The sequence below is a fragment of the Zonotrichia albicollis genome, chromosome 1 (assembly GCF_047830755.1).
Source record: "Zonotrichia albicollis isolate bZonAlb1 chromosome 1, bZonAlb1.hap1, whole genome shotgun sequence".
NCBI lineage: Eukaryota > Metazoa > Chordata > Aves > Passeriformes > Passerellidae > Zonotrichia > Zonotrichia albicollis.
The window spans coordinates 38109814-38122604 of NC_133819.1; the positions used below are offsets into that span (position 1 = coordinate 38109814).

A 12791-nucleotide genomic window follows, 5' to 3' on the forward strand; every position below is an offset into this window, starting at 1 on the left:
CATTTGCAAATTAGATGTTTACTGTTAGCTGGGTTGGCTTTTTTTCCCATAATTATCATATTGGACTACATATTCTCCTCTTCACACATAATGTCAAAGTACACCACTTGAGTACTTGATAATGTATGCTATGTATCTTCAAAAACCATGGCAATGACAACTATTGCCCTTAAAGTAAAGCAGAAATACTAAAGTGCTGCTTAAATAGGCCAGATTTGCTTCTCTTCTTTTTTTCCCTGGGACCAATGGAAATTACATCACAGCCAAAATGAGCTGAGATTGATCGAATCTGTAACACAGCATCACATCTATGCAAACCCCCATGTGTACACTGAAAGCTGATTGTTCCACTTCTGTGCCATGGTATGGACCTGACCCCGATGTAGTCATAAGCAAAAAAGAAAAAAACAACAAAACCTCTGGAATACATGACCTAATTTAAAGCAGATAACTCATTGATTTCAGCCTCATGGCCCAGGGGCAAAAGGTTCAGCAGTGCTGCCAGTGAAGTCAGTGGCAAAAGTCCTACTGGGCTGGATATTGGTTATTGTGTCAAGCTTGCATCAGGACATTGAGAGAAATATTGGCCCCATCAGTGTCACTGAATTTTTGCCATTTACCAAGGAGGAGGACCAAGATTGCATTTGTTACGTCAGTAAAACTAGAGCCAAATAAGTACTGTCCCTCTTGCTTCCTGGATTGGCTACACTGGCACTGATTGCTAGGGACATTTTTCAGAATTCTTTTCTTACTCTTAAAAGTTTTCTTATCTACAAGAGTCACAAGTAACTTTTACCTTTTTTTTGACTCTGCGCATTTATTTTTCTCTCTAAATCTTTTCTGGTCTCTTTTAAAAGACGACTTCTTTTCCCAGCCTCTCTGATCCAACCAGTGAGATTTTGGAGTCACACAGGTAGCACAGAAAGATTTATAGATCAGAGAATTTAAGAAACTGAATGACATTGGGAAAAATTCTGTATTTCATTATTCAGAGGATTAAATCAAATTAGGAAAATATTTTTAAATGTCAAAAAATTTAATAATGCTTTTGATTAAGTTAGGAGGTTGTCATTAGCTATGGTTATAAGCAATATTTTTAATTTTCAGCTCCTCTCTAGGTTTTTCCTGTCCATAAATTTCAGTAGTCTATTATTTACTTAATATCTTGCTTATTTCAACACCAGTGATAAAATTAGACCAGATCTTTTTTTAAGGATCCCTCAATAGGATTTAGAGAAAAATAAAGACAAGGTTGTAACATTGAGGCCAATCTCTTCTTTCCAAAACTTACCATAGCTATCTGTCAAAATCCATGGTATCATGTAAAGGACTTTCCATATACTAACACAAGTAAGCATATTCAGTGATAAGACAAGAAACCAAAATATTATATAGTCATGGGATAATTATCAAATTTTAATATCTAATAATTAATTATTAATTCCAAAGCATGTTTATGATCTCCTTTTTTAAGTATCTGAAGGGAAAAATAGATTTTTTTTTTATAATATAAATTATTTAAGAATTTAACATTCCTGAGACTTCTTTAATTCTGTTAAAAAGACAGGTATGCTGTACATTTCCTTTCATTCATTAAAATTATCCTTTAATCAATGAGTTGGATTTGTCTGCTTATGGCCTTTTAACACATTACTCCATTTAATACAGCATTATTTTAAAGAGCAAAATGCCAGTAAGTGCCATTTCCTTCTATCTTTCCTTTTTCATGTTGACATCCTTTTGAAAAATGGAAATTAAAAATCTGAAGTTTCACAAGGATTTAAAAACCCTTTTCTTAAATGTTGCAATTTACATAGAAATTTCTGGTTCTCTGAAGGCCAAAAATCAAGTCAGAAAGATGCCATGATACCCTCTCAATTCTGGCCATGATGAGATTTTAGTTTCCTGACATAAATAGATTTTTTTAAATTTTAATTCCAATCTAAAAAATTTCAAACCATTTGAAAAGAGTATTTAAGCTGTAAGGATGAGTTTTACCCTCATATGATCACCTCACACCTCAGATATCTATTTAAAGTGGTAAAGTGCAGGATAGAATACAATCTAGGAAGGAGAGAGAAATTAGATATTCAGTGAAGAAATGAGAACAAAGGAAAGTTTTGAACAATTTACAATCTATCAGTATTCAAAACCTTATTGTTTCACATCTAAGGAAAGAGAAGGCAGAAGGAGCCACCTCCAAAACCAATTTTCTAGATGGATAAAAGGTGACTGAATAAGACTGCTCAGCCTGGCAGTCCAGGCTATCTGTTCTCTCTTCATCTATCAAAACTTGGATAAGCAACATCTGTGCAGCATATTTCTACAAGCATAAAGGAAACATCACTACTTTAACTATCCGAGGTTATCTATATTTCCCTGGAATGCCAAGAAGAAAGACTAAAAGCTTTGCTTACTCAGGGATTACCTGGAATTGCAATTTATTATTCAATTGAACAGTCATTTTAAGTCCTACAGTTGGTGGTTTTTATATAGAATTGTGAATGTATTAGAGGTTTGGGTTTCTTATTCATGTAAAAGAGGATTAAAATGTTTGCAGATGAACAATGTCTTTAAAAAATTGTTGAGATAGGAAAATTATCAAATACCAGGCAAGATTTTATACCTAGTGAACACTTTATATCAGCATTTTAATACCTCTGCAAAGCAATAAAGCTGGAAATAGAGTGAAGTAATTCTTAAATTGAGTAGAGTAAAAAAAATTCAATTTTTGTCTAGATTCCAGCCTAACATATAATGTCAATGAAACCTACATAGTTTGAACACTATACCCAGTCCTGAGTAAAAATAAACAGTTAAATTCATCCCTAATGTTAATGTTGAAATCACTGGAATTGTGCCTGCTTACATTAGGTTGGAATTTTTTTTAGCTACTATGCCTTGAAGTATTTATTATCAGCTTCATAAAATACACAATTTAAGAACATATGGCTTGGCAAAACATCACCCTTTGCTTTAATGTTTCTGGAGTTTGAGTTTATAAAGGCTGTTTAACTGCTGAACGAAGAAAATAGCTGAAGAGTGAAATCACCATAACTGTTTGAGATATGAAAGCATTCTTACAAGAAACTTGCTTTTAAAGGCAGTCAGAGCACTATTAAAAAGAGTGGTAACAGCAGCAGCAGCAGCAAGTCAGGCATATACATACCAGTTAATGTCTGCCTGGGTAGTTCACAGTCTTCCACTCATCAAATTAGTGAATATTTTGCTTTGATGACTATCGTTCAGTCTTTGGGACAAAGCTGACCCTGCACAGGCACATCTTCATTTTCTTCTTCATCCTTGGAGATGAAAAAGTGCACTTTCATGTAAGTCGTTAGGTGCTGGGAAGACATTTGTAAACAATCTTATTTTAAAAGGACGAGTCATGAACCTCAATGCCAACTTTTGTTAGAGCAGTTATTTGATAAGCTTAAAGTGAGATTCAGAGGGACAGAAGAAAGGACACAGTCACTGCTAGGATATAATTTAGTTCTTAAAAAAGAACTTAGAAGCAGATCACAGCTATAATTCAAGCTAATGTTTCATTTCATTTTATAGGGAGTCATTAGAAAATGCTTTGAAGCATAAGAATGTCTGCCTACTGGGCTTCGACTGATCTAGGAGGGAAGATCTCAAACAATTTAATAGAAAGTTATGTAAAGATCCAGACTTCAAGATAAAAATAGACAATGTACCATGCAGAAAATTATCATCATTTCTGATACCCTTGGGTTTTGCCCTGAAAGTGCTTACTCACCAAAAAAAAAAAATCTTAATGTCTCCAAGCCCCACTTACTTTCTGATTAGAGTATTATAGCTTACATGAGTAAGCATTTGCAGGATAAGTGCTTTTGTAAACAGTCTGAGAGAGGCCAGCAAGTGAATGAGCACTGGAATGGAATGATCCATTTAGCTGTCCAGGGAGCTTGGGTATATCCAAGTCCTGCCCTGCAGGCAGTAAATTACCTTGCTGTGAGTAAGCACGGCTGGTAATCAGCAAAGCCTCTTAGACCAGAACTACATTTACTTGTGCAACTACCATAACTCTAAATAAATAAATAGCCAGCAGTAGGTGTCTGACAGCACTTTGGGGACCTGAAGGTCTCAGGTAGTTAAGCATAAGTAAAGTGATGGATTTCACTGGTTTGGACATAGGAGGTGCAAAGAAGCCTCCACATAAAGGCTAAGGTGTGCTGTATCAAGTGGCACCTCAAGAGAGGAAAAGCCTCTGCACCTCCCAGTAAATCCGCATGTATCTCCAAGAACCTGACAAATGTCTTTATCATGTTCAAACTAATTTGCATGAAAAGCAAGAGAAGGGGAAGAAAATATCTTTCTGTATCTATCAGCTATTTGAAAACCCAGAATTTACTGCAATCTGTACATACATGCCCTGAGAAAGAAGAGTGGAACAGAAAAAACAAAAGACTGTAACATTCCAGTGATGCTAAATTTGTTAGAAGGTCAGCATGGCTGTAATTCTGAGACATCAGAGATTTTTGCTTTCAACCCAAAATCGTGAAGTTTGGCATTTCATAGAATCACAGAACCACAGAACAGCTGAAAGGGGCTTGGGGATGTCATGGTGCTCAAACCCCCTGCTCCTGGAGGGTCCTAGAGCAGGGCAACCCAGAACCCTCTTCAGAGAGTTTTTGGATCTCTTCAAGGATAGAGACTCCAAAAACTCCCTGGGCAACCTGTGCTGGTACTCCATCATCATCACAGTGTTTTCTGCTGTTCAAAGGGAATCTCCTGTGCTTCAGTTTGTGACCATTGACTCTTGGGCACGTCTGAAAAGATCCTCATTCTGTTGTCATTGTGCCTTTCCTTCAGGTATTTACACACCTTTATAAGATGCCCTAAGCCTCATCCTCTCCAGGATGAACAGTCACAGTTGTCTTAACCTTCAGTGATACAAGAGAAGCTCCAATTCCTTCATCATCTCAGTGACATTTTGATGGATTTTTCTCCTGCCGTTCCACCTCTCTGTTGTATTGGGAAACCCAGAGCAGGATCCAGCACTGCAGATGCAGCTTCACAAGTGCTGAAAAGAGAGAATCTTTATTTTACTTAAAGATACCTTAAAATATATACCTGGTAGAAAAGGGCTATTTTTCACAATTTACAGATATATTTGTGGGAAATTTTTCAGTGCTAAATATAAACTAACAGGAAAGGGGAGAGTCTGTCCTTATAAAATTGCTGGTATGAAGTAATAACTTCAAAAAAAAAAAAAAAAACACCACCAGAAAAAAAACAAACAAAAGAAAAACAGGTCAGACAAGCAAAACAATATTAAAAAAGAAATTTTCATAGGAGTGATCTCTTCTAGCTGAAATGTATATTTTCTATAGGTAGCAGCTCTTACAGAGCTGAACTATCCAAAAAGAAGACCACTGCACATCAGCAAACAGTGTCAACACTTATCTGCCGAGAAAACAAGAGACACAGCATGAGCTAAATAATGTTGTAAAAAAAAGCTCATCTTAATTCATGCAGGAGAAAATTATCATTGTATTGTCAAATTGAAGTATTTCTTTCCTCAACATGGGCATTCCAGTTTCACCATTTATTATTTTGCCAGATCATGCAAAATCCTCAAGTAGTAAGCCTTAGATGGAACCTCTTATACAATGTTAACGTATTTTAAAAGTTCTGCTCAAATTAACCTATAATTTCCTGTTGAAACCAGGGAAGAATGATAACCACATTAAGAGAGGGTTACTGAATTCATTATCATAATTATTCTGAAAACTGTGCAAGAAAATTCTCAATGCACAGTGCACTCAGTACCCAAGTTTAGAAAATGAGGAATTTCAGAAGCCAGATGCAAAAACAGTGCCTCTTTGAAGATGGGTTTTTTCCTGTATATTTGATACAGAAGTGATTTGTGAATTCAAGCACTTGCTCTGAGACACCAAGACTCATTTCTCCTTCAGAACAGAGCTTTCCAGACTTTTTCTACTTTCCAATTCACACTCTACTCATATCTCATATACCTGAAGATGCCATTGCTTTCAGTGCTATTCTATCAGTTTAGGGTGTTTAATTCAGATGGTAGGCACCTTTGTGATTCTTGGGATTTATTCTTGATGGAGCAGCAGGAGTCAAGTGGAAAGTCCTATACATGACCCCTCAGGAGTTTACCTTAGTCTTCTCCTACAATGCAAAGCAAAGAGACATTGATTTTACAAATGAAAAAGGAACATTATTTGCTGTCTGTGAAAAATACATGACAAATTTCAAAAACCCAACCAGCCTTTGTTGAGATCATTTGGTACTGAGGAAGATTTTCACAAGTTCAATCAATATTCATTCTATAGCTTAGTAAGCATCTCATGATGGGAGAAATTTCTGCCACAATTGGCTCCTACTCACAATGTAGGATACATAAAAAATTCACTTTGGCAGGACCAAAAGTTTGAAGAGAAATCCAGATGCCACATCTAAAAAGAGCTGTCATGCTCTGCAGATCTAAGGAGGTGTGTGATGACTCTCTGAGCCCTTAAAACCATGCCCACATCCCAAAATCTGGAAAGATGCAGGGAAAGAGTTCAGGCCCTCCTGGTGACACCAGTGCTGTTGTATTCACCCCACGCAGCATCTGCTTCAACTGCACACAGGGGAAAGATAAAATTCCACAGTGTCAAAGGCGTTACTAAAGTCCAGCCTCTGGAACATTCACAGCCTCTTCCTCACCCACTAAGAGGGTCACCTTGCCACAGAAGGACAGCAGGTTAGTTAAACAGGACCTGTCTTCCATAAACTCACGCTGGCTGGGCCTGATCTCCTGGTTGTCTTGCACATGGCTCGTAGTGACACTCAAGATGATTTGCCTCATGACATTCCCTGGCACCAAGGTCAGGCTGGCAGGCATTTAGTATCTGCAGATCATCCATCTGACTAAAATGAAATTGTGGATATGGAGGAGGAAAGAAAGAACCATGCCTTTGGGGTTTTTTTTTTTTGAGATAAAAATCATAGATAAGATGAACTAAAAACATCTTTTTCTCATTCTGTACTAGAAGCAAGACCACAAAAGCAATGCCTTTCATCAAAATTTCTTAACTCATTATTATTCTCCTGACATAGGTATAAGTAAATAGCCACGCTTGTTCAAAAAGTATGAGTGCTTATTGACTCTGTCAAGCAGAGTATCTAATGGGCAGCTAGCAGAGTGTCTTTCTCAATAAAATGTGAACCAACAGTCTGGGAGGCATTTTTGAACAAAATCATGTCTTTAACATGGAAAATACTCAATAAGCTCAGAGAAGTCAATGAATTCAAACTAGACCAGGATTTTTCCCAGTGCTTTCTGTCATTTGCAGTGAGAATTTACGTATTTGCAAGGCTGTCTCCAATTCCCCAGCTGACATCAATTATGCCAATAGATTCATAAGTATTAATTCTCTACAAAAAATGGAAAAAGGAAAATATATTTGCCAATACATAAAGGTGCTAACTAAATGACTTCCAGGATGTATCATTCCCCAATGTTGTATAACTAGCCTACTTTGTTAATCTATGTCACCAGTGCCAGCCTGCTGCTCAACTAATGCAGAGGTAAAAGAAATGAATCTTTACAAAAACAGGAGATGCTACAGCTTGAGCAAAGAAAACTGATCTGTTTTCAAGTGACTTTCACCAGGCCTTGGGGGCTGCTAAGTTTGGCAAAAAATGAACATGTCAGGTTTCATTGAAAATCACTGCCTGGCTAAAATGGGATTTTGAAAGATGAGCCACCTGCTTTATTATTAACATCACAAGATTTTCTTGTTTGTTTGTTTGTTTTATAGACGAAAATCTGTGTTCTGCAGATAATTTTAAAATGTGAACAAAGATTTAAAAACAACTGGAGTTATTTTTTAAGGCTCTTCCCCCTCCCTGTCATCATAAGCCTCATAAATATAAGACTTTTGCAGCAAAGATTTCCCCTTCCTTCTGTTTTGGCCCCAGGGAATATCTACAGAAAAATAAAACTAAATCTACAGCATGAGGGAATCAAAACCGTAAAATGTGAGCAGCATTGCTGGAAAGATCGCTGAAAGACCAAGCACAAATCTCACTGGGGGCAAGATGACAGGTACATTAACTTATCTGCAGACTGTTTTAAAGCCCAGAAAAGGCACAGCACAGCGCAGAGGCAGATGTCCATGAGCTGAAAGGTCGCTGCTTTAACATTGGTGACACCTGGTAACCTGCACTCCAGTGCAGTGGGGCAGGATGCTGTTAACCACAGGGAGGCCTGCGCACACAGCACAGAACATTTCTTGTCACTTTTAAAGCTGCTGTCCCAAACCCACCTGACACTGAGAAATCAAACTTGGTATAGCAGGACCTTCCCCCACCACTCAAAGCAGCTACCTCTCAGCTGGACCAAAACCAGTTGTTTATGACTGTAGAGCAGCACTGATGGCTTCAGACTTGGGAAAAAAAGGAGTAATCTTGTGTTCAACTGGGATGCAATGGGGCATTTCACAGGCAGGCATCACAGAGATAATGCTGACTGGATGGAGAGTGTCAGGAAGCTCACAGGCAATGTTTTCACCTCCACATTCTCTTTCCTAAAATCTGTGGAAAACATATTTAAAATCTGTATGAATATGAATATTAGATGTAGCGCATTCGTAGCATGAAGCAGAATTAATATTGAGAAAAAGCAAAATAGTTGACCTCGCTTTTCCTGTTCAAGTTTAGAACAATTAGTTCTTGTGACTGACTACCATTCACAGCAGTTTTCTCCACTCATTCATGAAATTAAAAAAATACATTATTTCTTTTACAGCTATTTAAAATGTGTAAAACACAGCAAAGAATGTTTCCAGCTACTGCTTTCTTAGAAGAATAATGGGCTACAAAAGAGCTATGTTCTGCCTAATTTTCCAAATTCCTTCTTGTTTTTCAGTTTCTGAACTATCAAAAATACTAATTACTTTACAAAGCTTTTATTTGTAATTCATGTTTCTGTACCAAATATATATGCAAAATCATTTAATTCAAGTTATTATTGAAGAAAATAATCTGACAGTAAAAGAGAAGGCTACAACTCCAGACAGACATATGGGAAAACACAATGCAGTATGAGATTTTCCGTATTAGTCTGCTTTACCAGCAGAGAAATAAGGTGTGCTCCCAGAGTGACATTCATTCACCCCTCTGCCCTTCAGAATACCACTATTAGATAACAACATCTTCATTCTGTGGGTCCAGAACAGTTATCTCAGCCCTGCAGTACACACAATACAGGGAACAAGACACAGTACTGTCATCACTCTGAACATGATGATTTTATAAAAAACCACTGGGGTTCAGTTGTGACCAATCCAAATCGGTCAAATTGCACTCAGCTAAACTGTTAGAGTTTAGCAGAAGATAAATAATCTCATCATCTTTAGACCACACTCCAGCAATACATTACAGTATTTTGGGTTTTCACTTCAGCCAGTATTGGCTGCCAGCAATCACACTAATAAATTTAAGTCTAGCAGCCTTTTGACTGATACTGACTTCAGCCCAGTAGAAATTGCATGCATCTAGAATTGCTTTTAAATGTGATGAGGGGTTGAGAAGCTGCTTATTATTGTTTGGAAATTGCTAATTTGTCAGAATTGTTTTATGAAGTCACAGATTCCTGTGAAGCTTATTCAGAGCTGAGGTAGATTTCAAGCATATCCTATGTGCCATTTATGGTCCCTGATCAGCTCCTTTGCAGCATGTCAGAGTACCTGGAATTTGGCAAAACTCAGGGTCTCCAGCTGGCTGCTTTCCATCTGGCATATCCTGAATATAAAGTTCCTGTCTCTTTCAGGGGGAAAAAAAAATTAATGAACCTGAACCTCATAAAAATTCTCTGTAGAGTGACTTGTGTTTCTGCCTACTGATATCACAAGATACTGTAAAATTAAAACCATTCAGCCTTTCAGTTACTGTTAAGGCTATGTCAGTTTAGTAAGTAAAATAAGCTGGGTGATGACTCAGCATGAGTAAGAGACAAAAGAGACTGTAGCTGGGATGGATGAAGGTCCTTTTCTCTTTACCAAGCACCTAGGCAACACATCTCACTTCAAACACTTAGGAAATTTATGTCAATCTCCATTAATCGTTTCTGTCTTAACTGGATTATTCCTTTGCCTGAAAAACCTGCACCTATTCTGGACTTGTTCCCCATTTTCCCCGCCTTGAGACCTGGTTTGCGGTCCTCTCTCATATTTCCCTGCTGCTTCTTTGTTCCAGCTACTTCCTCAGACTGCTCCGTACTCAATTACTATTTTCTGCTGCATGATTGCGCTGCCCCACTTCTTTTTCCCCATGCACAACAGTAAGAAAGTTGTTTTATCCACAAATATCTCAATCCACACACCACCAACTCCTCCAGCTTAGCAACTGGCATCTTAAACATTGTATGGTGTAGTGGTTTAATCCACAGACCACTAATATGGTCTGGCAACTGCAGTTTGGAACTTTTTGGTGCTGACAATTAATCAGCTCATCAGCAATCTCAAAAAATATGGAAAACCTTCCTTTAACTGTCTTTAGCTGACTGATTCTCAAGGTGGACACTGCTGTTGGAACTGCATGTTTTTCCACAGATCTGACAGTGCCAGCACATTGCAGGGACTGACTTTGCTCATAAAAATGTTATGTTCGTCTATAAAGAGACAATATATGAGGAACAAGTATGTTTTTATCTTCTCCATTTAAAAGCTTCCTGAAATACAGAAAAATAACCAACTAGATACCCAAAACAAGACACACAGAGCTTGTATTTTCTTTTATCCTATATTATTTTCTTGTCACACACCAAGTCTTGTCAATAACCTTGGACTTCTAAGGGTTCCTCAGCTTCATTCCATTGCTATTCCATTTTTTTTTCTTTATTTCCTATGTGGCATTTATGTTATACTTCCTCCTGATTTCAGAGACCAGGGTATAAAACAAGGTTTCCTATTGGAAATATAATTTTTATGTTGTTCCACTGACACTAACAAATAGTTCACATAGACCTTAAAGGTCATTGATACTGCTCTTCTTATTTATTTGGGGTCCACCATGACTAGTAAAAAGGTAGGACAAAACCCAACAAGCAAGATGCTTTTTGCAGAGGTAATATTTTTCTATCACTTTATAGTTACAGTCACAGCTGTGCCACACACAACTTACTGAGCTGAAGGCTGGGACAGAAGTTTACGATTGTCAGTTACACAATAATATTCATCATCATGTAACTGATAATTGTAAATGTAACTTAATGGCTGTAGAAGAATATTTTGAGTACTCACAAACTATGACAGGGAAAAAAAGTTGTAATAGTCATTAATTAAACACTGGCTTTACATGAAGGAAGACTATCCATATTTCTGGATATGATGCGAGTATCATCCTCAATTCAAGCCCTTTCATTGTGCATTTGTCTGGCATTTCAGCTGATGACACATCCCATTGAAATCTGTCTTTCTTCCTTACCTTTCTTTAACACCTCTCATGACAAAATCTATCTTAGCTGTTTGGAACATGCTGAAGTCTAGTCTGATGATTAAAACACGACACAGTGTGTTTGGATCTCAGAAAGCCTTCGGTGAAAGTCCGATGTAACAAGCTCCTCTCATCTGAGAGGTGTTCAGCTGCACTATAGAGGACTTTGTATACAGAACCAATTAAAATACAGACAAACTGACACTGTTCATAAGTAAATCTGCTATGAAAAAATAACCAGTAGTGGCTGGGAGCAGAATGATTTGATTTGACTCATCCCTTATCAATGTCTTCATGTTTCTATGCCTTGTCCCTCCTTCCCTTTGCTTCTTTATATAGATCCTTTTAAACCAGATCTCACAGAAAGCTTATTTCCTCTTGTCACCTGAAAAGTAATTAACAATAAGCTATCTTTCTTCTTAATACCAATCCAGTTTGTTCAGCTTCTCACGAAAAAATCAGAAGAAATGAAGCACTAGGAATGAAGTAATCAAAGTGGACACTGAGACAGAGAAGAAGGACCAATAAATACAGGTCTCACCAGGAATATAATTATGGAAAAATCTAGATCTATTTTACCGCAAATCAACACACAGCGTACTAGCATATATATGGTAAAAATTAGACAAAAGGAATATAATTAAAAGTAGGAGAATTTCTAGTAAATATTAGGAGCACTAAAAAGGAAAGGAATTAAGTGTTCTAGCATGAATTATTTGAAACAGGTTTATTTTGCTTTTACTACTCAGGAAAAATCTTTCTTCCTATTACACTCAAAGACTTCTAAACAAATCTGTCTCATCTTTTACTATTTAAATTAACTTTATGGTATTAATTAAAGTGATGGGGAGTGCTATCCAGCAACCTACAGGCAAAAAGCACTGTATACACAGTAATTACAGCATCTGGTTACTTCAAAAAAATATCAAGACAAAGCAAGCAATCTGCTCCCAAGATGTTAATTAGCCTCCACATAAGAAAAATGACTCATGATGGATTTAAAGGCATGAAATGTGTCAAAGAGGGGAATGGATAGACACATCATCCAGCTGTGGAAAATACGAAACTAAGTCAGAACTTTTCACCCTTGTTTGAAGAAGAGCAATGCAGTAAGCTGTGTCATGTGCATAAACTTAGGATCTCAAAATAGAGATAATGGTATTTAAATTTTTAAAAAGCAAAAATATGTTGAGGGGGAAAAATCCCACAATGCATATGAAGAAAGACCTCAGCTGCTGTGCTCAAAACGTGTCATTGTATTAGTGCAGAAGAGTTACAGTTTTGGCAGTTGGATTCTTGTCTAATTCAGATATCAC

At 37.2% G+C, this 12791-nt stretch overlaps 1 long non-coding RNA gene across 2 annotated transcripts; it reads right to left on the bottom strand.

Moving 5' to 3' along the window:
• Nucleotides 1–1454: 1454 nt before the first annotated feature.
• Nucleotides 1455–8951, bottom strand: LOC141728617 (uncharacterized). 2 transcript variants are annotated; one of them, XR_012579761.1, is made up of 4 exons: nt 8307–8951; nt 6003–6162; nt 4849–5047; nt 1455–3344 (listed from the first exon to the last, which is right to left on the bottom strand). It is a non-coding gene; the product is annotated as an uncharacterized LOC141728617 (long non-coding RNA). The 2 variants fall into 2 exon arrangements; XR_012579760.1 differs by having other exon boundaries at nt 1455–5047.
• Between the last annotated feature and the right edge of the window lie 3840 nt (nt 8952–12791).